Genomic DNA, 24,250 nt, shown 5'->3' on the forward strand with positions numbered 1-24,250 from the left:
GGTAAGGTTAGGTTGGGTTAGGTATTGTGAGGGAAGCACGTTTTGTGGATATTTTCGCAACGTCAAATTCTTTGATTTCGGTGATGGTTGGGTTCAGATGGGTGAGGTTTGGTAGGATAAGAACTTTTTGTGGATATTTTGGCAATGTCGAATTCTCTGACTTCGGTGATGGTTAGGTTAGGTTAGGTTAGGTATTGTGAGGTAAGCACGTTTTGTTGATATTTTATCAATATCCAATTCTTTGATTTCGGTGACGGTTAGGTTCAGATGGGTGAGGTTTTGTAGGATAAGAACTTTTTGTGGATATTTTGGCAATGTCGAATTCTCTGACTTCGGTGATGGTTAGGTTAGGTTGGGTTAGGTATTGTGAGGTAAGCACGTTTTGTGGATATTTTCTTAATGTCAAATTCTTTGATTTCGGTGATAGTTCGGTTCAGATGGGTGAGGTTTGGTAGGATAAGAACTTTTTGTGGATATTTTGGCAATGTCGAATTCTCTGACTTCGGTGATGGTTAGGTTAGGTTAGGTTAGGTATTGTGAGGTAAGCACGTTTTGTGGATATTTTATCAATGTCCAATTCTTTGATTTCGGTGACGGTTAGGTTCAGATGGGTGAGGTTTGGTAGGATAAGAACTTTTTGTGGATATTTTGGCAATGTCGAATTCTCTGACTTCGGTGATGGTTAGGTTAGGTTAGGTTAGGTATTGTGAAGTAAGCACGTTTTGTGGATATTTTATCAATGTCCAATTCTTTGATTTCGGTGATGGTTAGGTTCAGATGGGTGAGGTTTGGTAGGATAAGCACTTTTTGTGGATATTTTAGCAATGTCGAATTTTCTGATTTCGGTGATGGTTAGGTTAGGTTGGGTTAGGTATTGTGAGGGAAGCACGTTTTGTGGATATTTTCGCAACGTCAAATTCTTTGATTTCGGTGATGGTTAGGTTCAGATGGGTGAGGTTTGGTAGGATAAGAACTTTTTGTGGATATTTTGGCAATGTCGAATTCTCTGACTTCGGTGATGGTTAGGTTAGGTTGGGTTAGGTATTGTGAGGTAAGCACGTTTTGCGGATATTTTATTAATGTCCAATTCTTTGATTTTGGTGATGGTTAGGTTCAGATGGGTGAGGTTTGGTAGGATAAGCACTTTTTGTGGATATTTTGGCAATGTCGAATTCTCTGACTTCGGTGATGGTTAGGTTAGGTTGGGTTAGGTATTGTAAGGTAAGCACGTTTTGTGGATATTTTGGCAATGTCCAGTTCTTTGATTTCGGTGATGGTTAGGTTCAGATGGGTGAGGTTTGGTAGGATAAGAACTTTTTGTGGATATATTGGCAATGTCGAATTCTCTGACTTCGGTGATGGTTAGGTTAGTTTGGGTTAGATATTGAGGGGTAAGCACGTTTTGTGGATATTTTCGCAATTTCCAATTCTTTGATTTCGGTGATGGTTAGGTTCAGATGGGTGAGGTTTGGTAGGATAAGCACTTTTTGTGGATATTTAAGCAATGTCGAATTTTCTGTTTTCGGTTATGGTAAGGTTAGGTTGGGTTAGGTATTGTGAGGGAAGCACGTTTTGTGGATATTTTCGCAACGTCAAATTCTTTGATTTCGGTGATGGTTGGGTTCAGATGGGTGAGGTTTGGTAGGATAAGAACTTTTTGTGGATATTTTGGCAATGTCGAATTCTCTGACTTCGGTGATGGTTAGGTTAGGTTAGGTTAGGTATTGTGAGGTAAGCACGTTTTGTTGATATTTTATCAATATCCAATTCTTTGATTTCGGTGACGGTTAGGTTCAGATGGGTGAGGTTTTGTAGGATAAGAACTTTTTGTGGATATTTTGGCAATGTCGAATTCTCTGACTTCGGTGATGGTTAGGTTAGGTTGGGTTAGGTATTGTGAGGTAAGCACGTTTTGTGGATATTTTCTTAATGTCAAATTCTTTGATTTCGGTGATAGTTCGGTTCAGATGGGTGAGGTTTGGTAGGATAAGAACTTTTTGTGGATATTTTGGCAATGTCGAATTCTCTGACTTCGGTGATGGTTAGGTTAGGTTAGGTTAGGTATTGTGAGGTAAGCACGTTTTGTGGATATTTTATCAATGTCCAATTCTTTGATTTCGGTGACGGTTAGGTTCAGATGGGTGAGATTGGTAGGATAAGAACTTTTTGTGGATATTTTGGCAATGTCGAATTCTCTGACTTCGGTGATGGTTAGGTTAGGTTGGGTTAGGTATTGTGAGGTAAGCACGTTTTGTGGATATTTTATCAATGTCAAATTTTTTGATTTCGGTGACGGTTAGGTTAAGATGGGTGAGTTTGGTAGGATAAGAACTTTTTGTGGAAATTTTGGCAATGTTGAATTTTCTGACTTCAGTGATGGTTACGTTAGGTTGGGTTAGGTATTGTGAGGGAAGCACGTTTTGTGGATATTTAAGCAATGTCGAATTTTCTGTTTTCGGTGATGGTAAGGTTAGGTTGGGTTAGGTATTGTGAGGGAAGCACGTTTTGTGGATATTTTCGCAACGTCAAATTCTTTGATTTCGGTGATGGTTGGGTTCAGATGGGTGAGGTTTGGTAGGATAAGAACTTTTTGTGGATATTTTGGCAATGTCGAATTCTCTGACTTCAGTGATGGTTAGGTTAGGTTAGGTTAGGTATTGTGAGGTAAGCACGTTTTGTGGATATTTTAGCAATGTCCAATTCTTTGATTTCGGTGACGGTTAGGTTCAGATGGGTGAGGTTTGGTAGGATAAGAACTTTTTGTGGATATTTTGGCAATGTCGAATTCTCTGACTTCGGTGATGGTTAGGTTAGGTTGGGTTAGGTATTGTGAGGTAAGCACGTTTTGTGGATATTTTCTTAATGTCAAATTCTTTGATTTCGGTGATAGTTCGGTTCAGATGGGTGAGGTTTGGTAGGATAAGAACTTTTTGTGGATATTTTGGCAATGTCGAATTCTCTGACTTCGGTGATGGTTAGGTAAGGTTGGGTTAGGTATTGTGAGGTAAGCACGTTTTGTGGATATTTTATCAATGTCCAATTCTTTGATTTCGGTGATGGTTAGGTTCAGATGGGTGTGGTTTGGTAGGATAAGATTTTTTTGTGGATATTTTGGCAATGTCGAATTCTCTGACTTCGGTGATGGTTAGGTTAGGTTAGGTTAGGTATTGTGAAGTAAGCACGTTTTGTGGATATTTTATCAATGTCCAATTCTTTGATTTCGGTGATGGTTAGGTTCAGATGGGTGAGGTTTGGTAGGATAAGCACTTTTTGTGGATATTTTAGTAATGTCGAATTTTCTGATTTCGGTGATGGTTAGGTTAGGTTGGGTTAGGTATTGTGAGGGAAGCACGTTTTGTGGATATTTTCGCAACGTCAAATTCTTTGATTTCGGTGATGGTTAGGTTCAGATGGGTGAGGTTTGGTAGGATAAGAACTTTTTGTGGATATTTTGGCAATGTCGAATTCTCTGACTTCGGTGATGGTTAGGTTAGGTTGGGTTAGGTATTGTGAGGTAAGCACGTTTTGCGGATATTTTATTAATGTCCAATTCTTTGATTTTGGTGATGGTTAGGTTCAGATGGGTGAGGTTTGGTAGGATAAGCACTTTTTGTGGATATTTTGGCAATGTCGAATTCTCTGACTTCGGTGATGGTTAGGTTAGGTTGGGTTAGGTATTGTAAGGTAAGCACGTTTTGTGGATATTTTGGCAATGTCCAGTTCTTTGATTTCGGTGATGGTTAGGTTCAGATGGGTGAGGTTTGGTAGGATAAGAACTTTTTGTGGATATATTGGCAATGTCGAATTCTCTGACTTCGGTGATGGTTAGGTTAGTTTGGGTTAGATATTGAGGGGTAAGCACGTTTTGTGGATATTTTCGCAATTTCCAATTCTTTGATTTCGGTGATGGTTAGGTTCAGATGGGTGAGGTTTGGTAGGATAAGCACTTTTTGTGGATATTTAAGCAATGTCGAATTTTCTGTTTTCGGTTATGGTAAGGTTAGGTTTGGTTAGGTATTGTGAGGGAAGCACGTTTTGTGGATATTTTCGCAACGTCAAATTCTTTGATTTCGGTGATGGTTGGGTTCAGATGGGTGAGGTTTGGTAGGATAAGAACTTTTTGTGGATATTTTGGCAATGTCGAATTCTCTGACTTCGGTGATGGTTAGGTTAGGTTAGGTTAGGTATTGTGAGGTAAGCACGTTTTGTTGATATTTTATCAATATCCAATTCTTTGATTTCGGTGACGGTTAGGTTCAGATGGGTGAGGTTTTGTAGGATAAGAACTTTTTGTGGATATTTTGGCAATGTCGAATTCTCTGACTTCGGTGATGGTTAGGTTAGGTTGGGTTAGGTATTGTGAGGTAAGCACGTTTTGTGGATATTTTCTTAATGTCAAATTCTTTGATTTCGGTGATAGTTCGGTTCAGATGGGTGAGGTTTGGTAGGATAAGAACTTTTTGTGGATATTTTGGCAATGTCGAATTCTCTGACTTCGGTGATGGTTAGGTTAGGTTAGGTTAGGTATTGTGAGGTAAGCACGTTTTGTGGATATTTTATCAATGTCCAATTCTTTGATTTCGGTGACGGTTAGGTTCAGATGGGTGAGGTTTGGTAGGATAAGAACTTTTTGTGGATATTTTGGCAATGTCGAATTCTCTGACTTCGGTGATGGTTAGGTTAGGTTGGGTTAGGTATTGTGAGGTAAGCACGTTTTGTGGATATTTTATCAATGTCAAATTTTTTGATTTCGGTGACGGTTAGGTTAAGATGGGTGAGTTTGGTAGGATAAGAACTTTTTGTGGAAATTTTGGCAATGTCGAATTTTCTGACTTCAGTGATGGTTACGTTAGGTTGGGTTAGGTATTGTGAGGGAAGCACGTTTTGTGGATATTTAAGCAATGTCGAATTTTCTGTTTTCGGTGATGGTAAGGTTAGGTTGGGTTAGGTATTGTGAGGGAAGCACGTTTTGTGGATATTTTCGCAACGTCAAATTCTTTGATTTCGGTGATGGTTGGGTTCAGATGGGTGAGGTTTGGTAGGATAAGAACTTTTTGTGGATATTTTGGCAATGTCGAATTCTCTGACTTCAGTGATGGTTAGGTTAGGTTAGGTTAGGTATTGTGAGGTAAGCACGTTTTGTGGATATTTTAGCAATGTCCAATTCTTTGATTTCGGTGACGGTTAGGTTCAGATGGGTGAGGTTTGGTAGGATAAGAACTTTTTGTGGATATTTTGGCAATGTCGAATTCTCTGACTTCGGTGATGGTTAGGTTAGGTTGGGTTAGGTATTGTGAGGTAAGCACGTTTTGTGGATATTTTCTTAATGTCAAATTCTTTGATTTCGGTGATAGTTCGGTTCAGATGGGTGAGGTTTGGTAGGATAAGAACTTTTTGTGGATATTTTGGCAATGTCGAATTCTCTGACTTCGGTGATGGTTAGGTAAGGTTGGGTTAGGTATTGTGAGGTAAGCACGTTTTGTGGATATTTTATCAATGTCCAATTCTTTGATTTCGGTGATGGTTAGGTTCAGATGGGTGTGGTTTGGTAGGATAAGATTTTTTTGTGGATATTTTGGCAATGTCGAATTCTCTGACTTCGGTGATGGTTAGGTTAGGTTAGGTTAGGTATTGTGAAGTAAGCACGTTTTGTGGATATTTTATCAATCTCCAATTCTTTGATTTCGGTGATGGTTAGGTTCAGATGGGTGAGGTTTGGTAGGATAAGCACTTTTTGTGGATATTTTAGCAATGTCGAATTTTCTGATTTCGGTGATGGTTAGGTTAGGTTGGGTTAGGTATTGTGAGGGAAGCACGTTTTGTGGATATTTTCGCAACGTCAAATTCTTTGATTTCGGTGATGGTTAGGTTCAGATGGGTGAGGTTTGGTAGGATAAGAACTTTTTGTGGATATTTTGGCAATGTCGAATTCTCTGACTTCGGTGATGGTTAGGTTAGGTTGGGTTAGGTATTGTGAGGTAAGCACGTTTTGCGGATATTTTATTAATGTCCAATTCTTTGATTTTGGTGATGGTTAGGTTCAGATGGGTGAGGTTTGGTAGGATAAGCACTTTTTGTGGATATTTTGGCAATGTCGAATTCTCTGACTTCGGTGATGGTTAGGTTAGGTTGGGTTAGGTATTGTAAGGTAAGCACGTTTTGTGGATATTTTGGCAATGTCCAGTTCTTTGATTTCGGTGATGGTTAGGTTCAGATGGGTGAGGTTTGGTAGGATAAGAACTTTTTGTGGATATATTGGCAATGTCGAATTCTCTGACTTCGGTGATGGTTAGGTTAGTTTGGGTTAGATATTGAGGGGTAAGCACGTTTTGTGGATATTTTCGCAATTTCCAATTCTTTGATTTCGGTGATGGTTAGGTTCAGATGGGTGAGGTTTGGTAGGATAAGCACTTTTTGTGGATATTTAAGCAATGTCGAATTTTCTGTTTTCGGTTATGGTAAGGTTAGGTTTGGTTAGGTATTGTGAGGGAAGCACGTTTTGTGGATATTTTCGCAACGTCAAATTCTTTGATTTCGGTGATGGTTGGATTCAGATGGGTGAGGTTTGGTTGGATAAGAACTTTTTTTGGATATTTTGGCAATGTCGAATTCTCTGACTTCGGTGATGGTTAGGTTAGGTAAGGTTAGGTATTGTGAGGTAAGCACGTTTTGTGGATATTTTATCAATGTCCAATTCTTTGATTTCGGTGACGGTTAGGTTCAGATGGGTGAGGTTTTGTAGGATAAGAACTTTTTGTGGATATTTTGGCAATGTCGAATTCTCTGACTTCGGTGATGGTTAGGTTAGGTTGGGTTAGGTATTGTGAGGTAAGCACGTTTTGTGGATATTTTCTTAATGTCAAATTCTTTGATTTCGGTGATAGTTCGGTTCAGATGGGTGAGGTTTGGTAGGATAAGAACTTTTTGTGGATATTTTGGCAATGTCGAATTCTCTGACTTCGGTGATGGTTAGGTTAGGTTAGGTTAGGTATTGTGAGGTAAGCACGTTTTGTGGATATTTTATCAATGTCCAATTCTTTGATTTCGGTGACGGTTAGGTTCAGATGGGTGAGGTTTGGTAGGATAAGCACTTTTTGTGGATATTTTGGCAATGTCGAATTCTCTGACTTCGGTGATGGTTAGGTTAGGTTGGGTTAGGTATTGTGAGGTAAGCTCGTTTTGTGGATATTTTTTTATTGTCCAATTCTTTGATTTCGGTGATGGTTAGGTTCAGATGGGTGAGGTTTGGTAGGATAAGCACTTTTTGTGGATATTTTAGCAATGTCGAATTTTCTGATTTCGGTGATGGTTAGGTTAGGTTGGGTTAGGTATTGTGAGGGAAGCACGTTTTGTGGATATTTTCGCAACGTCAAATTCTTTGATTTCAGTGATGGTTAGGTTCAGATGGGTGAGGTTTGGTAGGATAAGAACTTTTTGTGGATATTTTGGCAATGTCGAATTCTCTGACTTCGGTGATGGCTAGGTTAGGTTAGGTTAGGTATTGTGAGGTAAGCACGTTTTGTTGATATTTTATCAATATCCAATTCTTTGATTTCGGTGACGGTTAGGTTCAGATGGGTGAGGTTTTGTAGGATAAGAACTTTTTGTGGATATTTTGGCAATGTCGAATTCTCTGACTTCGGTGATGGTTAGGTTAGGTTGGGTTAGGTATTGTGAGGTAAGCACGTTTTGTGGATATTTTCTTAATGTCAAATTCTTTGATTTCGGTGATAGTTCGGTTCAGATGGGTGAGGTTTGGTAGGATAAGAACTTTTTGTGGATATTTTGGCAATGTCGAATTCTCTGACTTCGGTGATGGTAAGGTTAGGTTAGGTTAGGTATTGTGAGGTAAGCACGTTTTGTGGATATTTTATCAATGTCCAATTCTTTGATTTCGGTGACGGTTAGGTTCAGATGGGTGAGGTTTGGTAGGATAAGAACTTTTTGTGGATATTTTGGCAATGTCGAATTCTCTGACTTCGGTGATGGTTAGGTTAGGTTGGGTTAGGTATTGTGAGGTAAGCACGTTTTGTGGATATTTTATTAATGTCAAATTCTTTGATTTCGGTGACGGTTAGGTTTAGATGGGTGAGTTTGGTAGGATAAGAACTTTTTGTGGAAATTTTGGCAATGTCGAATTTTCTGACTTCAGTGATGGTTACGTTAGGTTGGGTTAGGTATTGTGAGGGAAGCACGTTTTGTGGATATTTAAGCAATGTCGAATTTTCTGTTTTCGGTGATGGTAAGGTTAGGTTGGGTTAGGTATTGTGAGGGAAGCACGTTTTGTGGATATTTTCGCAACGTCAAATTCTTTGATTTCGGTGATGGTTGGGTTCAGATGGGTGAGGTTTGGTAGGATAAGAACTTTTTGTGGATATTTTGGCAATGTCGAATTCTCTGACTTCAGTGATGGTTAGGTTAGGTTAGGTTAGGTATTGTGAGGTAAGCACGTTTTGTGGATATTTTCGCAACGTCAAATTCTTTGATTTCGGTGACGGTTAGGTTCAGATGGGTGAGGTTTGGTAGGATAAGAACTTTTTGTGGATATTTTGGCAATGTCGAATTCTCTGACTTCGGTGATGGTTAGGTTAGGTTGGGTTAGGTATTGTGAGGTAAGCACGTTTTGTGGATATTTTCTTAATGTCAAATTCTTTGATTTCGGTGATAGTTCGGTTCAGATGGGTGAGGTTTGGTAGGATAAGAACTTTTTGTGGATATTTTGGCAATGTCGAATTCTCTGACTTCGGTGATGGTTAGGTAAGGTTGGGTTAGGTATTGTGAGGTAAGCACGTTTTGTGGATATTTTATCAATGTCCAATTCTTTGATTTCGGTGATGGTTAGGTTCAGATGGGTGTGGTTTGGTAGGATAAGATTTTTTTGTGGATATTTTGGCAATGTCGAATTCTCTGACTTCGGTGATGGTTAGGTTAGGTTAGGTTAGGTATTGTGAAGTAAGCACGTTTTGTGGATATTTTATCAATGTCCAATTCTTTGATTTCGGTGATGGTTAGGTTCAGATGGGTGAGGTTTGGTAGGATAAGCACTTTTTGTGGATATTTTAGCAATGTCGAATTTTCTGATTTCGGTGATGGTTAGGTTAGGTTGGGTTAGGTATTGTGAGGGAAGCACGTTTTGTGGATATTTTCGCAACGTCAAATTCTTTGATTTCGGTGATGGTTAGGTTCAGATGGGTGAGGTTTGGTAGGATAAGAACTTTTTGTGGATATTTTGGCAATGTCGAATTCTCTGACTTCGGTGATGGTTAGGTTAGGTTGGGTTAGGTATTGTGAGGTAAGCACGTTTTGCGGATATTTTATGAATGTCCAATTCTTTGATTTTGGTGATGGTTAGGTTCAGATGGGTGAGGTTTGGTAGGATAAGCACTTTTTGTGGATATTTTGGCAATGTCGAATTCTCTGACTTCGGTGATGGTTAGGTTAGGTTAGGTTAGGTATTGTGAGGTAAGCACGTTTTGTGGATATTTTATCAATGTCCAATTCTTTGATTTCGGTGACGGTTAGGTTCAGATGGGTGAGGTTTGGTAGGATAAGCACTTTTTGTGGATATTTTGGCAATGTCGAATTCTCTGACTTCGGTGATGGTTAGGTTAGGTTGGGTTAGGTATTGTGAGGTAAGCTCGTTTTGTGGATATTTTTTTATTGTCCAATTCTTTGATTTCGGTGATGGTTAGGTTCAGATGGGTGAGGTTTGGTAGGATAAGCACTTTTTGTGGATATTTTAGCAATGTCGAATTTTCTGATTTCGGTGATGGTTAGGTTAGGTTGGGTTAGGTATTGTGAGGGAAGCACGTTTTGTGGATATTTTCGCAACGTCAAATTCTTTGATTTCGGTGATGGTTAGGTTCAGATGGGTGAGGTTTGGTAGGATAAGAACTTTTTGTGGATATTTTGGCAATGTCGAATTCTCTGACTTCGGTGATGGTTAGGTTAGGTTAGGTTAGGTATTGTGAGGTAAGCACGTTTTGTTGATATTTTATCAATATCCAATTCTTTGATTTCGGTGACGGTTAGGTTCAGATGGGTGAGGTTTTGTAGGATAAGAACTTTTTGTGGATATTTTGGCAATGTCGAATTCTCTGACTTCGGTGATGGTTAGGTTAGGTTGGGTTAGGTATTGTGAGGTAAGCACGTTTTGTGGATATTTTCTTAATGTCAAATTCTTTGATTTCGGTGATAGTTCGGTTCAGATGGGTGAGGTTTGGTAGGATAAGAACTTTTTGTGGATATTTTGGCAATGTCGAATTCTCTGACTTCGGTGATGGTAAGGTTAGGTTAGGTTAGGTATTGTGAGGTAAGCACGTTTTGTGGATATTTAATCAATGTCCAATTCTTTGATTTCGGTGACGGTTAGGTTCAGATGGGTGAGGTTTGGTAGGATAAGAACTTTTTGTGGATATTTTGGCAATGTCGAATTCTCTGACTTCGGTGATGGTTAGGTTAGGTTGGGTTAGGTATTGTGAGGTAAGCACGTTTTGTGGATATTTTATCAATGTCAAATTCTTTGATTTCGGTGACGGTTAGGTTTAGATGGGTGAGTTTGGTAGGATAAGAACTTTTTGTGGAAATTTTGGCAATGTCGAATTTTCTGACTTCAGTGATGGTTACGTTAGGTTGGGTTAGGTATTGTGAGGGAAGCACGTTTTGTGGATATTTAAGCAATGTCGAATTTTCTGTTTTCGGTGATGGTAAGGTTAGGTTGGGTTAGGTATTGTGAGGGAAGCACGTTTTGTGGATATTTTCGCAACGTCAAATTCTTTGATTTCGGTGATGGTTGGGTTCAGATGGGTGAGGTTTGGTAGGATAAGAACTTTTTGTGGATATTTTGGCAATGTCGAATTCTCTGACTTCAGTGATGGTTAGGTTAGGTTAGGTTAGGTATTGTGAGGTAAGCACGTTTTGTGGATATTTTAGCAATGTCCAATTCTTCGATTTCGGTGACGGTTAGGTTCAGATGGGTGAGGTTTGGTAGGATAAGAACTTTTTGTGGATATTTTGGCAATGTCGAATTCTCTGACTTCGGTGATGGTTAGGTTAGGTTGGGTTAGGTATTGTGAGGTAAGCACGTTTTGTGGATATTTTCTTAATGTCAAATTCTTTGATTTCGGTGATAGTTCGGTTCAGATGGGTGAGGTTTGGTAGGATAAGAACTTTTTGTGGATATTTTGGCAATGTCGAATTCTCTGACTTCGGTGATGGTTAGGTAAGGTTGGGTTAGGTATTGTGAGGTAAGCACGTTTTGTGGATATTTTATCAATGTCCAATTCTTTGATTTCGGTGATGGTTAGGTTCAGATGGGTGTGGTTTGGTAGGATAAGATTTTTTTGTGGATATTTTGGCAATGTCGAATTCTCTGACTTCGGTGATGGTTAGGTTAGGTTAGGTTAGGTATTGTGAAGTAAGCACGTTTTGTGGATATTTTATCAATGTCCAATTCTTTGATTTCGGTGATGGTTAGGTTCAGATGGGTGAGGTTTGGTAGGATAAGCACTTTTTGTGGATATTTTAGCAATGTCGAATTTTCTGATTTCGGTGATGGTTAGGTTAGGTTGGGTTAGGTATTGTGAGGGAAGCACGTTTTGTGGATATTTTCGCAACGTCAAATTCTTTGATTTCGGTGATGGTTAGGTTCAGATGGGTGAGGTTTGGTAGGATAAGAACTTTTTGTGGATATTTTGGCAATGTCGAATTCTCTGACTTCGGTGATGGTTAGGTTAGGTTGGGTTAGGTATTGTGAGGTAAGCACGTTTTGCGGATATTTTATTAATGTCCAATTCTTTGATTTTGGTGATGGTTAGGTTCAGATGGGTGAGGTTTGGTAGGATAAGCACTTTTTGTGGATATTTTGGCAATGTCGAATTCTCTGACTTCGGTGATGGTTAGGTTAGGTTGGGTTAGGTATTGTAAGGTAAGCACGTTTTGTGGATATTTTGGCAATGTCCAGTTCTTTGATTTCGGTGATGGTTAGGTTCAGATGGGTGAGGTTTGGTAGGATAAGAACTTTTTGTGGATATATTGGCAATGTCGAATTCTCTGACTTCGGTGATGGTTAGGTTAGTTTGGGTTAGATATTGAGGGGTAAGCACGTTTTGTGGATATTTTCGCAATTTCCAATTCTTTGATTTCGGTGATGGTTAGGTTCAGATGGGTGAGGTTTGGTAGGATAAGCACTTTTTGTGGATATTTAAGCAATGTCGAATTTTCTGTTTTCGGTTATGGTAAGGTTAGGTTTGGTTAAGTATTGTGAGGGAAGCACGTTTTGTGGATATTTTCGCAACGTCAAATTCTTTGATTTCGGTGATGGTTGGATTCAGATGGGTGAGGTTTGGTAGGATAAGAACTTTTTTTGGATATTTTGGCAATGTCGAATTCTCTGACTTCGGTGATGGTTAGGTTAGGTAAGGTTAGGTATTGTGAGGTAAGCACGTTTTGTGGATATTTTATCAATGTCCAATTCTTTGATTTCGGTGACGGTTAGGTTCAGATGGGTGAGGTTTGGACGGATAAGAACTTTTTGTGGAAATTTTGGCAATGTCGAATTTTCTGACTTCAGTGATGGTTACGTTAGGTTGGGTTAGGTATTGTGAGAGAAACACGTTTTGTGGATATTTTCGCAACGTCAAATTCTTTGATTTCGGTGATGGTTAGGTTCAGATGGGTGAGGTTTGGTAGGATAAGCACTTTTTGTAGATATTTTGGCAATGTCGAATTCTCTGACTTCGGTGATGGTTAGGTTAGGTTGGGTTAGGTATTGTGAGGTAAGCACGTTTTGCGGATATTTTATTAATGTCCAATTCTTTGATTTTGGTGATGGTTAGGTTCAGATGGGTGAGGTTTGGTAGGATAAGCACTTTTTGTGGATATTTTGGCAATGTCGAATTCTCTGACTTCGGTGATGGTTAGGTTAGGTTGGGTTAGGTATTGAAAGGTAAGCACGTTTTGTGGATATTTTGGCAATGTCCAGTTCTTTGATTTCGGTGATGGTTAGGTTCAGATGGGTGAGGTTTGGTAGGATAAGAACTTTTTGTGGATATATTGGCAATGTCGAATTCTCTGACTTCGGTGATGGTTAGGTTAGTTTGGGTTAGATATTGAGGGGTAAGCACGTTTTGTGGATATTTTCGCAATTTCCAATTCTTTGATTTCGGTGATGGTTAGGTTCAGATGGGTGAGGTTTGGTAGGATAAGCACTTTTTGTGGATATTTAAGCAATGTCGAATTTTCTGTTTTCGGTGATGGTTAGGTTAGGTTGGGTTAGGTATTGTGAGGGAAGCACGTTTTGTGGATATTTTCGCAACGTCAAATTCTTTGATTTCGGTGATGGTTGGATTCAGATGGGTGAGGTTTGGTAGGATAAGAACTTTTTTTGGATATTTTGGCAATGTCGAATTCTCTGACTTCGGTGATGGTTAGGTTAGGTAAGGTTAGGTATTGTGAGGTAAGCACGTTTTGTGGATATTTAATCAATGTCCAATTCTTTGATTTCGGTAACGGTTAGGTTCAGATGGGTGAGGTTTGGACGGATAAGAACTTTTTGTGGAAATTTTGGCAATGTCGAATTTTCTGACTTCAGTGATGGTTACGTTAGGTTGGGTTAGGTATTGTGAGGGAAACACGTTTTGTAGATATTTTCGCAACGTCAAATTCTTTGATTTCGGTGATGGTTAGGTTCAGATGGGTGAGGTTTGGTAGGATAAGCACTTTTTGTAGATATTTTGGCAATGTCGAATTCTCTGACTTCGGTGATGGTTAGGTTAGGTTGGGTTAGGTATTGTGAGGTAAGCTCGTTTTGTGGATATTTTTTCAATGTCCAGTTCTTTGATTTCGGTGATGGTTAGGTTCAGATGGGTAAGGTTTGGTAGGATAAGAACTTTTTGTTGATATTTTGGCAATATCGAATTTTCTGACTTCGGTGATGGTTAGGGTAGGTTGGGTTAGGTATTGTGAGGGAAGCACGTTTTGTGAATATTTTCGCAACGTCAAATTCTTTGATTTCGGTGATGGTTAGGTTTAGATGGGTGAGGTTTGGTAGGATAAGCACTTTTTGTGGATATTTTGGCAATGTCGAATTCTCTGACTTCGGTGATGGTTAGGTTAGGTTGGGTTAGGTATTGTGAGGTAAGCACGTTTTGTGGATATTTTCTTAATGTCAAATTCTTTGATTTCGGTGATAGTTCGGTTCAGATGGGTGAGGTTTGGTAGGATAAGAACTTTTTGTGGATATTTTGGCAATGTCGAATTCTCTGACTTCGGTGATGGTTAGGTAAGGTTGGGTTAGGTATTGTGAGGTAAGCACGTTTTGTGGATATTTGATCAATGTCCAATTCTTTGATTTCGGTGATGGTTAGGTTCAGATGGGTGTGGTTTGGTAGGATAAGATTTTTTTGTGGATATTTTGGCAATGTCGAATTCTCTGACTTCGGTGATGGTTAGGTTAGGTTAGGTTAGGTATTGTGAAGTAAGCACGTTTTGTGGATATTTTATCAATGTCCAATTCTTTGATTTCGGTGATGGTTAGGTTCAGATGGGTGAGGTTTGGTAGGATAAGCACTTTTTGTGGATATTTTAGCAATGTCGAATTTTCTGATTTCGGTGATGGTTAGGTTAGGTTGGGTTAGGTATTGTGAGGGAAGCACGTTTTGTGGATATTTTCGCAACGTCAAATTCTTTGATTTCGGTGATGGTTAGGTTCAGATGGGTGAGGTTTGGTAAGATAAGAACTTTTTGTGGATATTTTGGCAATGTCGAATTCTCTGACTTCGGTGATGGTTAGGTAAGGTTGGGTTAGGTATTGTGAGGTAAGCACGTTTTGTGGATATTTTATCAATGTCCAATTCTTTGATTTCGGTGATGGTTAGGTTCAGATGGGTGTGGTTTGGTAGGATAAGATTTTTTTGTGGATATTTTGGCAATGTCGAATTCTCTGACTTCGGTGATGGTTAGGTTAGGTTAGGTTAGGTATTGTGAAGTAAGCACGTTTTGTGGATATTTTATCAATGTCCAATTCTTTGATTTCGGTGATGGTTAGGTTCAGATGGGTGAGGTTTGGTAGGATAAGCACTTTTTGTGGATATTTTAGCAATGTCGAATTTTCTGATTTCGGTGATGGTTAGGTTAGGTTGGGTTAGGTATTATGAGGGAAGCACGTTTTGTGGATATTTTCGCAACGTCAAATTCTTTGATTTCGGTGATGGTTAGGTTCAGATGGGTGAGGTTTGGTAGGATAAGAACTTTTTGTGGATATATTGGCAATGTCGAATTCTCTGACTTCGGTGATGGTTAGGTTAGTTTGGGTTAGATATTGAGGGGTAAGCACGTTTTGTGGATATTTTCGCAATTTCCAATTCTTTGATTTCGGTGATGGTTAGGTTCAGATGGGTGAGGTTTGGTAGGATAAGCACTTTTTGTGGATATTTAAGCAATGTCGAATTTTCTGTTTTCGGTGATGGTTAGGTTAGGTTGGGTTAGGTATTGTGAGGTAAGCTCGTTTTGTGGATATTTTTTCAATGTCCAGTTCTTTGATTTCGGTGATGGTTAGGTTCAGATGGGTAAGGTTTGGTAGGATAAGAACTTTTTGTTGATATTTTGGCAATATCGAATTTTCTGACTTCGGTGATGGTTAGGGTAGGTTGGGTTAGGTATTGTGAGGGAAGCACGTTTTGTGAATATTTTCGCAACGTCAAATTCTTTGATTTCGGTGATGGTTAGGTTTAGATGGGTGAGGTTTGGTAGGATAAGCACTTTTTGTGGATATTTTGGCAATGTCGAATTCTCTGACTTCAGTGATGGTTAGGTTAGGTTGGGTTAGGTATTGTGAGGTAAGCTCGTTTTGTGGATATTTTTTTATTGTCCAATTCTTTGATTTCGGTGATGGTTAGGTTCAGATGGGTGAGGTTTGGTAGGATAAGCACTTTTTGTGGATATTTTAGCAATGTCGAATTTTCTGATTTCGGTGATGGTTAGGTTAGGTTGGGTTAGGTATTGTGAGGGAAGCACGTTTTGTGGATATTTTCGCAACGTCAAATTCTTTGATTTCGGTTAAGGTTAGGTTCAGATGGGTGAGGTTTGGTAGGATAAGAACTTTTTGTGGATATTTTGGCAATGTCGAATTCTCTGACTTCGGTGATGGTTAGGTTAGGTTGGGTTAGGTATTGTGAGGTAAGCACGTTTTGCGGATATTTTATTAATGTCCAATTCTTTGATTTTGGTGATGGTTAGGTTCAGATGGGTGAGGTTTGGTAGGATAAGCACTTTTTGTGGATATTTTGGCAATGTCGAATTCTCTGACTTCGGTGATGGTTAGGTTAGGTTGGGTTAGGTATTGTGAGGTAAGCACGTTTTGTGGATATTTTCTTAATGTCAAATTCTTTGATTTCGGTGATAGTTCGGTTCAGATGGGTGAGGTTTGGTAGGATAAGAACTTTTTGTGGATATTTTGGCAATGTCGAATTCTCTGACTTCGGTGATGGTTAGGTAAGGTTGGGTTAGGTATTGTGAGGTAAGCACGTTTTGTGGATATTTTATCAATGTCCAATTCTTTGATTTCGGTGATGGTTAGGTTCAGATGGGTGTGGTTTGGTAGGATAAGATTTTTTTGTGGATATTTTGGCAATGTCGAATTCTCTGACTTCGGTGATGGTTAGGTTAGGTTAGGTTAGGTATTGTGAAGTAAGCACGTTTTGTGGATATTTTATCAATGTCCAATTCTTTGATTTCGGTGATGGTTACGTTCAGATGGGTGAGGTTTGGTAGGATAAGCACTTTTTGTGGATATTTTAGCAATGTCGAATTTTCTGATTTCGGTGATGGTTAGGTTAGGTTGGGTTAGGTATTGTGAGGGAAGCACGTTTTGTGGATATTTTCGCAACGTCAAATTCTTTGATTTCGGTGATGGTTAGGTTCAGATGGGTGAGGTTTGGTAGGATAAGAACTTTTTGTGGATATTTTGGCAATGTCGAATTCTCTGACTTCGGTGATGGTTAGGTTAGGTTGGGTTAGGTATTGTGAGGTAAGCACGTTTTGCGGATATTTTATTAATGTCCAATTCTTTGATTTTGGTGATGGTTAGGTTCAGATGGGTGAGGTTTGGTAGGATAAGCACTTTTTGTGGATATTTTGGCAATGTCGAATTCTCTGACTTCGGTGATGGTTAGGTTAGGTTGGGTTAGGTATTGTAAGGTAAGCACGTTTTGTGGATATTTTGGCAATGTCCAGTTCTTTGATTTCGGTGATGGTTAGGTTCAGATGGGTGAGGTTTGGTAGGATAAGAACTTTTTGTGGATATATTGGCAATGTCGAATTCTCTGACTTCGGTGATGGTTAGGTTAGTTTGGGTTAGATATTGAGGGGTAAGCACGTTTTGTGGATATTTTCGCAATTTCCAATTCTTTGATTTCGGTGATGGTTAGGTTCAGATGGGTGAGGTTTGGTAGGATAAGCACTTTTTGTGGATATTTAAGCAATGTCGAATTTTCTGTTTTCGGTGATGGTTAGGTTAGGTTGGGTTAGGTATTGTGAGGGAAGCACGTTTTGTGGATATTTTCGCAACGTAAAATTCTTTGATTTCGGTGATGGTTGGATTCAGATGGGTGAGGTTTGGTAGGATAAGAACTTTTTTTGGATATTTTGGCAATGTCGAATTCTCTGACTTCGGTGATGGTTAGGTTAGGTAAGGTTAGGTATTGTGAGGTAAGCACGTTTTGTGGATATTTTATCAATGTCCAATTCTTTGATTTCGGTGACGGTTAGGTTCAGATGGGTGAGGTTTGGACGGATAAGAACTTTTTGTGGAAATTTTGGCAATGTCGAATTTTCTGACTTCAGTGATGGTTACGTTAGGTTGGGTTAGGTATTGTGAGGGAAACACGTTTTGTAGATATTTTCGCAACGTCAAATTCTTTGATTTCGGTGATGGTTAGGTTCAGATGGGTGAGGTTTGGTAGGATAAGCCCTTTTTGTAGATATTTTGGCAATGTCGAATTCTCTGACTTCGGTGATGGTTAGGTTAGGTTGGGTTAGGTATTGTGAGGTAAGCTCGTTTTGTGGATATTTTTTCAATGTCCAGTTCTTTGATTTCGGTGATGGTTAGGTTCAGATGGGTAAGGTTTGGTAGGATAAGAACTTTTTGTTGATATTTTGGCAATATCGAATTTTCTGACTTCGGTGATGGTTAGGGTAGGTTGGGTTAGGTATTGTGAGGGAAGCACGTTTTGTGAATATTTTCGCAACGTCAAATTCTTTGATTTCGGTGATGGTTAGGTTTAGATGGGTGAGGTTTGGTAGGATAAGCACTTTTTGTGGATATTTTGGCAATGTCGAATTCTCTGACTTCGGTGATGGTTAGGTTAGGTTGGGTTAGGTATTGTGAGGTAAGCTCGTTTTGTGGATATTTTTTTATTGTCCAATTCTTTGATTTCGGTGATGGTTAGGTTCAGATGGGTGAGGTTTGGTAGGATAAGCACTTTTTGTGGATATTTTAGCAATGTCGAATTTTCTGATTTCGGTGATGGTTAGGTTAGGTTGGGTTAGGTATTGTGAGGGAAGCACGTTTTGTGGATATTTTCGCAACGTCAAATTCTTTGATTTCGGTGATGGTTAGGTTCAGATGGGTGAGGTTTGGTAGGATAAGAACTTTTTGTGGATATTTTGGCAATGTCGAATTCTCTGACTTCGGTGATGGTTAGGTTAGGTTGGGTTAGGTATTGTGAGGTAAGCACGTTTTGCGGATATTTTATTAATGTCCAATTCTTTGATTTTGGTGATGGTTAGGTTCAAAAGGGTGAGGTTTGGTAGGATAAGCACTTTTTGTGGATATTTTGGCAATGTCGAATTCTCTGACTTCGGTGATGGTTAGGTTAGGTTAGGTTAGGTATTGTGAAGTAAGCACGTTTTGTGGATATTTTATCAATGTCCAATTCTTTGATTTCGGTGATGGTTAGGTTCAGATGGGTGAGGTTTGGTAGGATAAGCACTTTTTGTGGATATTTTAGCAATGTCGAATTTTCTGATTTCGGTGATGGTTAGGTTAGGTTGGGTTAGGTATTGTGAGGGAAGCACGTTTTGTGGATATTTTCGCAACGTCAAATTCTTTGATTTCGGTGATGGTTAGGTTCAGATGGGTGAGGTTTGGTAGGATAAGCACTTTTTGTGGATATTTTGGCAATGTCGAATTCTCTGACTTCGGTGATGGTTAGGTTAGGTTGGGTTAGGTATTGTAAGGTAAGCACGTTTTGTGGATATTTTGGCAATGTCCAGTTCTTTGATTTCGGTGATGGTTAGGTTCAGATGGGTGAGGTTTGGTAGGATAAGAACTTTTTGTGGATATATTGGCAATGTCGAATTCTCTGACTTCGGTGATGGTTAGGTTAGTTTGGGTTAGATATTGAGGGGTAAGCACGTTTTGTGGATATTTTCGCAATTTCCAATTCTTTGATTTCGGTGATGGTTAGGTTCAGATGGGTGAGGTTTGGTAGGATAAGCACTTTTTGTGGATATTTAAGCAATGTCGAATTTTCTGTTTTCGGTGATGGTTAGGTTAGGTTGGGTTAGGTATTGTGAGGGAAGCACGTTTTGTGGATATTTTCGCAACGTCAAATTCTTTGATTTCGGTGATGGTTGGATTCAGATGGGTGAGGTTTGGTAGGATAAGCACTTTTTGTAGATATTTTGGCAATGTCGAATTCTCTGACTTCGGTGATGGTTAGGTTAGGTTGGGTTAGGTATTGTGAGGTAAGCTCGTTTTGTGGATATTTTTTCAATGTCCAGTTCTTTGATTTCGGTGATGGTTAGGTTCAGATGGGTAAGGTTTGGTAGGATAAGAACTTTTTGTTGATATTTTGGCAATATCGAATTTTCTGACTTCGGTGATGGTTAGGGAAGGTTGGGTTAGGTATTGTGAGGGAAGCACGTTTTGTGAATATTTTCGCAACGTCAAATTCTTTGATTTCGGTGATGGTTAGGTTTAGATGGGTGAGGTTTGGTAGGATAAGCACTTTTTGTGGATATTTTGGCAATGTCGAATTCTCTGACTTCGGTGATGGTTAGGTTAGGTTGGGTTAGGTATTGTGAGGTAAGCACGTTTTGCGGATATTTTATTAATGTCCAATTCTTTGATTTTGGTGATGGTTAGGTTCAGATGGGTGAGGTTTGGTAGGATAAGCACTTTTTGTGGATATTTTGGCAATGTCGAATTCTCTGACTTCGGTGATGGTTAGGTTAGGTTGGGTTAGGTATTGTGAGGTAAGCACGTTTTGTGGATATTTTCTTAATGTCAAATTCTTTGATTTCGGTGATAGTTCGGTTCAGATGGGTGAGGTTTGGTAGGATAAGAACTTTTTGTGGATATTTTGGCAATGTCGAATTCTCTGACTTCGGTGATGGTTAGGTAAGGTTGGGTTAGGTATTGTGAGGTAAGCACGTTTTGTGGATATTTTATCAATGTCCAATTCTTTGATTTCGGTGATGGTTAGGTTCAGATGGGTGTGGTTTGGTAGGATAAGATTTTTTTGTGGATATTTTGGCAATGTCGAATTCTCTGACTTCGGTGATGGTTAGGTTAGGTTAGGTTAGGTATTGTGAAGTAAGCACGTTTTGTGGATATTTTATCAATGTCCAATTTTTTGATTTCGGTGATGGTTAGGTTCAGATGGGTGAGGTTTGGTAGGATAAGCACTTTTTGTGGATATTTTAGCAATGTCGAATTTTCTGATTTCGGTGATGGTTAGGTTAGGTTGGGTTAGGTATTGTGAGGGAAGCACGTTTTGTGGATATTTTCGCAACGTCAAATTCTTTGATTTCGGTGATGGTTAGGTTCAGATGGGTGAGGTTTGGTAGGATAAGAACTTTTTGTGGATATTTTGGCAATGTCGAATTCTCTGACTTCGGTGATGGTTAGGTTAGGTTGGGTTAGGTATTGTGAGGTAAGCACGTTTTGTGAATATTTTCGCAACGTCAAATTCTTTGATTTCGGTGATGGTTAGGTTTAGATGGGTGAGGTTTGGTAGGATAAGCACTTTTTGTGGATATTTTGGCAATGTCGAATTCTCTGACTTCGGTGATGGTTAGGTTAGGTTGGGTTAGGTATTGTGAGGTAAGCACGTTTTGCGGATATTTTATTAATGTCCAATTCTTTGATTTTGGTGATGGTTAGGTTCAGATGGGTGAGGTTTGGTAGGATAAGCACTTTTTGTGGATATTTTGGCAATGTCGAATTCTCTGACTTCGGTGATGGTTAGGTTAGGTTGGGTTAGGTATTGTGAGGTAAGCACGTTTTGTGGATATTTTATCAATGTCCAATTCTTTGATTTCGGTGATGGTTAGGTTCAGATGGGTGTGGTTTGGTAGGATAAGATTTTTTTGTGGATATTTTGGCAATGTCGAATTCTCTGACTTCGGTGATGGTTAGGTTAGGTTAGGTTAGGTATTGTGAAGTAAGCACGTTTTGTGGATATTTTATCAATGTCCAATTCTTTGATTTCGGTGATGGTTAGGTTCAGATGGGTGAGGTTTGGTAGGATAAGCACTTTTTGTGGATATTTTAGCAATGTCGAATTTTCTGATTTCGGTGATGGTTAGGTTAGGTTGGGTTAGGTATTGTGAGGGAAGCACGTTTTGTGGATATTTTCGCAACGTCAAATTCTTTGATTTCGGTGATGGTTAGGTTCAGATGGGTGAGGTTTGGTAGGATAAGAACTTTTTGTGGATATTTTGGCAATGTCGAATTCTCTGACTTCGGTGATGGTTAGGTTAGGTTGGGTTAGGTATTGTGAGGTAAGCACGTTTTGCGGATATTTTATAAATGTCCAATTCTTTGATTTTGGTGATGGTTAGGTTCAGATGGGTGAGGTTTGGTAGGATAAGCACTTTTTGTGGATATTTTGGCAATGTCGAATTCTCTGACTTCGGTGATGGTTAGGTTAGGTTGGGTTAGGTATTGTAAGGTAAGCACGTTTTGTGGATATTTTGGCAATGTCCAGTTCTTTGATTTCGGTGATGGTTAGGTTCAGATGGGTGAGGTTTGGTAGGATAAGAACTTTTTGTGGATATATTGGCAATGTCGAATTCTCTGACTTCGGTGATGGTTAGGTTAGTTTGGGTTAGATATTGAGGGGTAAGCACGTTTTGTGGATATTTTCGCAATTTCCAATTCTTTGATTTCGGTGATGGTTAGGTTCAGATGGGTGAGGTTTGGTAGGATAAGCACTTTTTGTGGATATTTAAGCAATGTCGAATTTTCTGTTTTCGGTGATGGTTAGGTTAGGTTGGGTTAGGTATTGTGAGGGAAGCACGTTTTGTGGATATTTTCGCAACGTCAAATTCTTTGATTTCGGTGATGGTTGGATTCAGATGGGTGAGGTTTGGTAGGATAAGAACTTTTTTTGGATATTTTGGCAATGTCGAATTCTCTGACTTCGGTGATGGTTAGGTTAGGTAAGGTTAGGTATTGTGAGGTAAGCACGTTTTGTGGATATTTTATCAATGTCCAATTCTTTGATTTCGGTGACGGTTAGGTTCAGATGGGTGAGGTTTGGACGGATAAGAACTTTTTGTGGAAATTTTGGCAATGTCGAATTTTCTGACTTCAGTGATGGTTACGTTAGGTTGGGTTAGGTATTGTGAGGAAAACACGTTTTGTAGATATTTTCGCAACGTCAAATTCTTTGATTTCGGTGATGGTTAGGTTCAGATGGGTGAGGTTTGGTAGGATAAGCACTTTTTGTAGATATTTTGGCAATGTCGAATTCTCTGACTTCGGTGATGGTTAGGTTAGGTTGGGTTAGGTATTGTGAGGTAAGCTCGTTTTGTGGATATTTTTTCAATGTCCAGTTCTTTGATTTCGGTGATGGTTAGGTTCAGATGGGTAAGGTTTGGTAGGATAAGAACTTTTTGTTGATATTTTGGCAATATCGAATTTTCTGACTTCGGTGATGGTTAGGGTAGGTTGGGTTAGGTATTGTGAGGGAAGCACGTTTTGTGAATATTTTCGCAACGTCAAATTCTTTGATTTCGGTGATGGTTAGGTTTAGATGGGTGAGGTTTGGTAGGATAAGCACTTTTTGTGGATATTTTGGCAATGTCGAATTCTCTGACTTCGGTGATGGTTAGGTTAGGTTGGGTTAGGTATTGTGAGGTAAGCTCGTTTTGTGGATATTTTTTTAATGTCCAATTCTTTGATTTCGGTGATGGTTAGGTTCAGATGGGTGAGGTTTGGTAGGATAAGCACTTTTTGTGGATATTTTAGCAATGTCGAATTTTCTGATTTCGGTGATGGTTAGGTTAGGTTGGGTTAGGTATTGTGAGGGAAGCACGTTTTGTGGATATTTTCGCAAGGTCAAATTCTTTGATTTCGGTGATGGTTAGGTTCAGATGGGTGAGGTTTGGTAGGATAAGAACTTTTTGTGGATATTTTGGCAATGTCGAATTCTCTGACTTCGGTGATGGTTAGGTTAGGTTGGGTTAGGTATTGTGAGGTAAGCACGTTTTGCGGATATTTTATTAATGTCCAATTCTTTGATTTTGGTGATGGTTAGGTTCAGATGGGTGAGGTTTGGTAGGATAAGCACTTTTTGTGGATATTTTGGCAATGTCGAATTCTCTGACTTCGGTGATGGTAAGGTTAGGTTAGGTTAGGTATTGTGAAGTAAGCACGTTTTGTGGATATTTTATCAATGTCCAATTCTTTGATTTCGGTGATGGTTAGGTTCAGATGGGTGAGGTTTGGTAGGATAAGCACTTTTTGTGGATATTTTAGCAATGTCGAATTTTCTGATTTCGGTGATGGTTAGGTTAGGTTGGGTTTGGTATTGTGAGGGAAGCACGTTTTGTGGATATTTTCGCAACGTCAAATTCTTTGATTTCGGTGATGGTTAGGTTCAGATGGGTGAGGTTTGGTAGGATAAGCACTTTTTGTGGATATTTTGGCAATGTCGAATTCTCTGACTTCGGTGATGGTTAGGTTAGGTTGGGTTAGGTATTGTAAGGTAAGCACGTTTTGTGGATATTTTGGCAATGTCCAGTTCTTTGATTTCGGTGATGGTTAGGTTCAGATGGGTGAGGTTTGGTAGGATAAGAACTTTTTGTGGATATATTGGCAATGTCGAATTCTCTGACTTCGGTGATGGTTAGGTTAGTTTGGGTTAGATATTGAGGGGTAAGCACGTTTTGTGGATATTTTCGCAATTTCCAATTCTTTGATTTCGGTGATGGTTAGGTTCAGATGGGTGAGGTTTGGTAG

The sequence above is a fragment of the Arctopsyche grandis genome, chromosome 8, assembly GCF_051622035.1.
Source record: "Arctopsyche grandis isolate Sample6627 chromosome 8, ASM5162203v2, whole genome shotgun sequence".
NCBI lineage: Eukaryota > Metazoa > Arthropoda > Insecta > Trichoptera > Hydropsychidae > Arctopsyche > Arctopsyche grandis.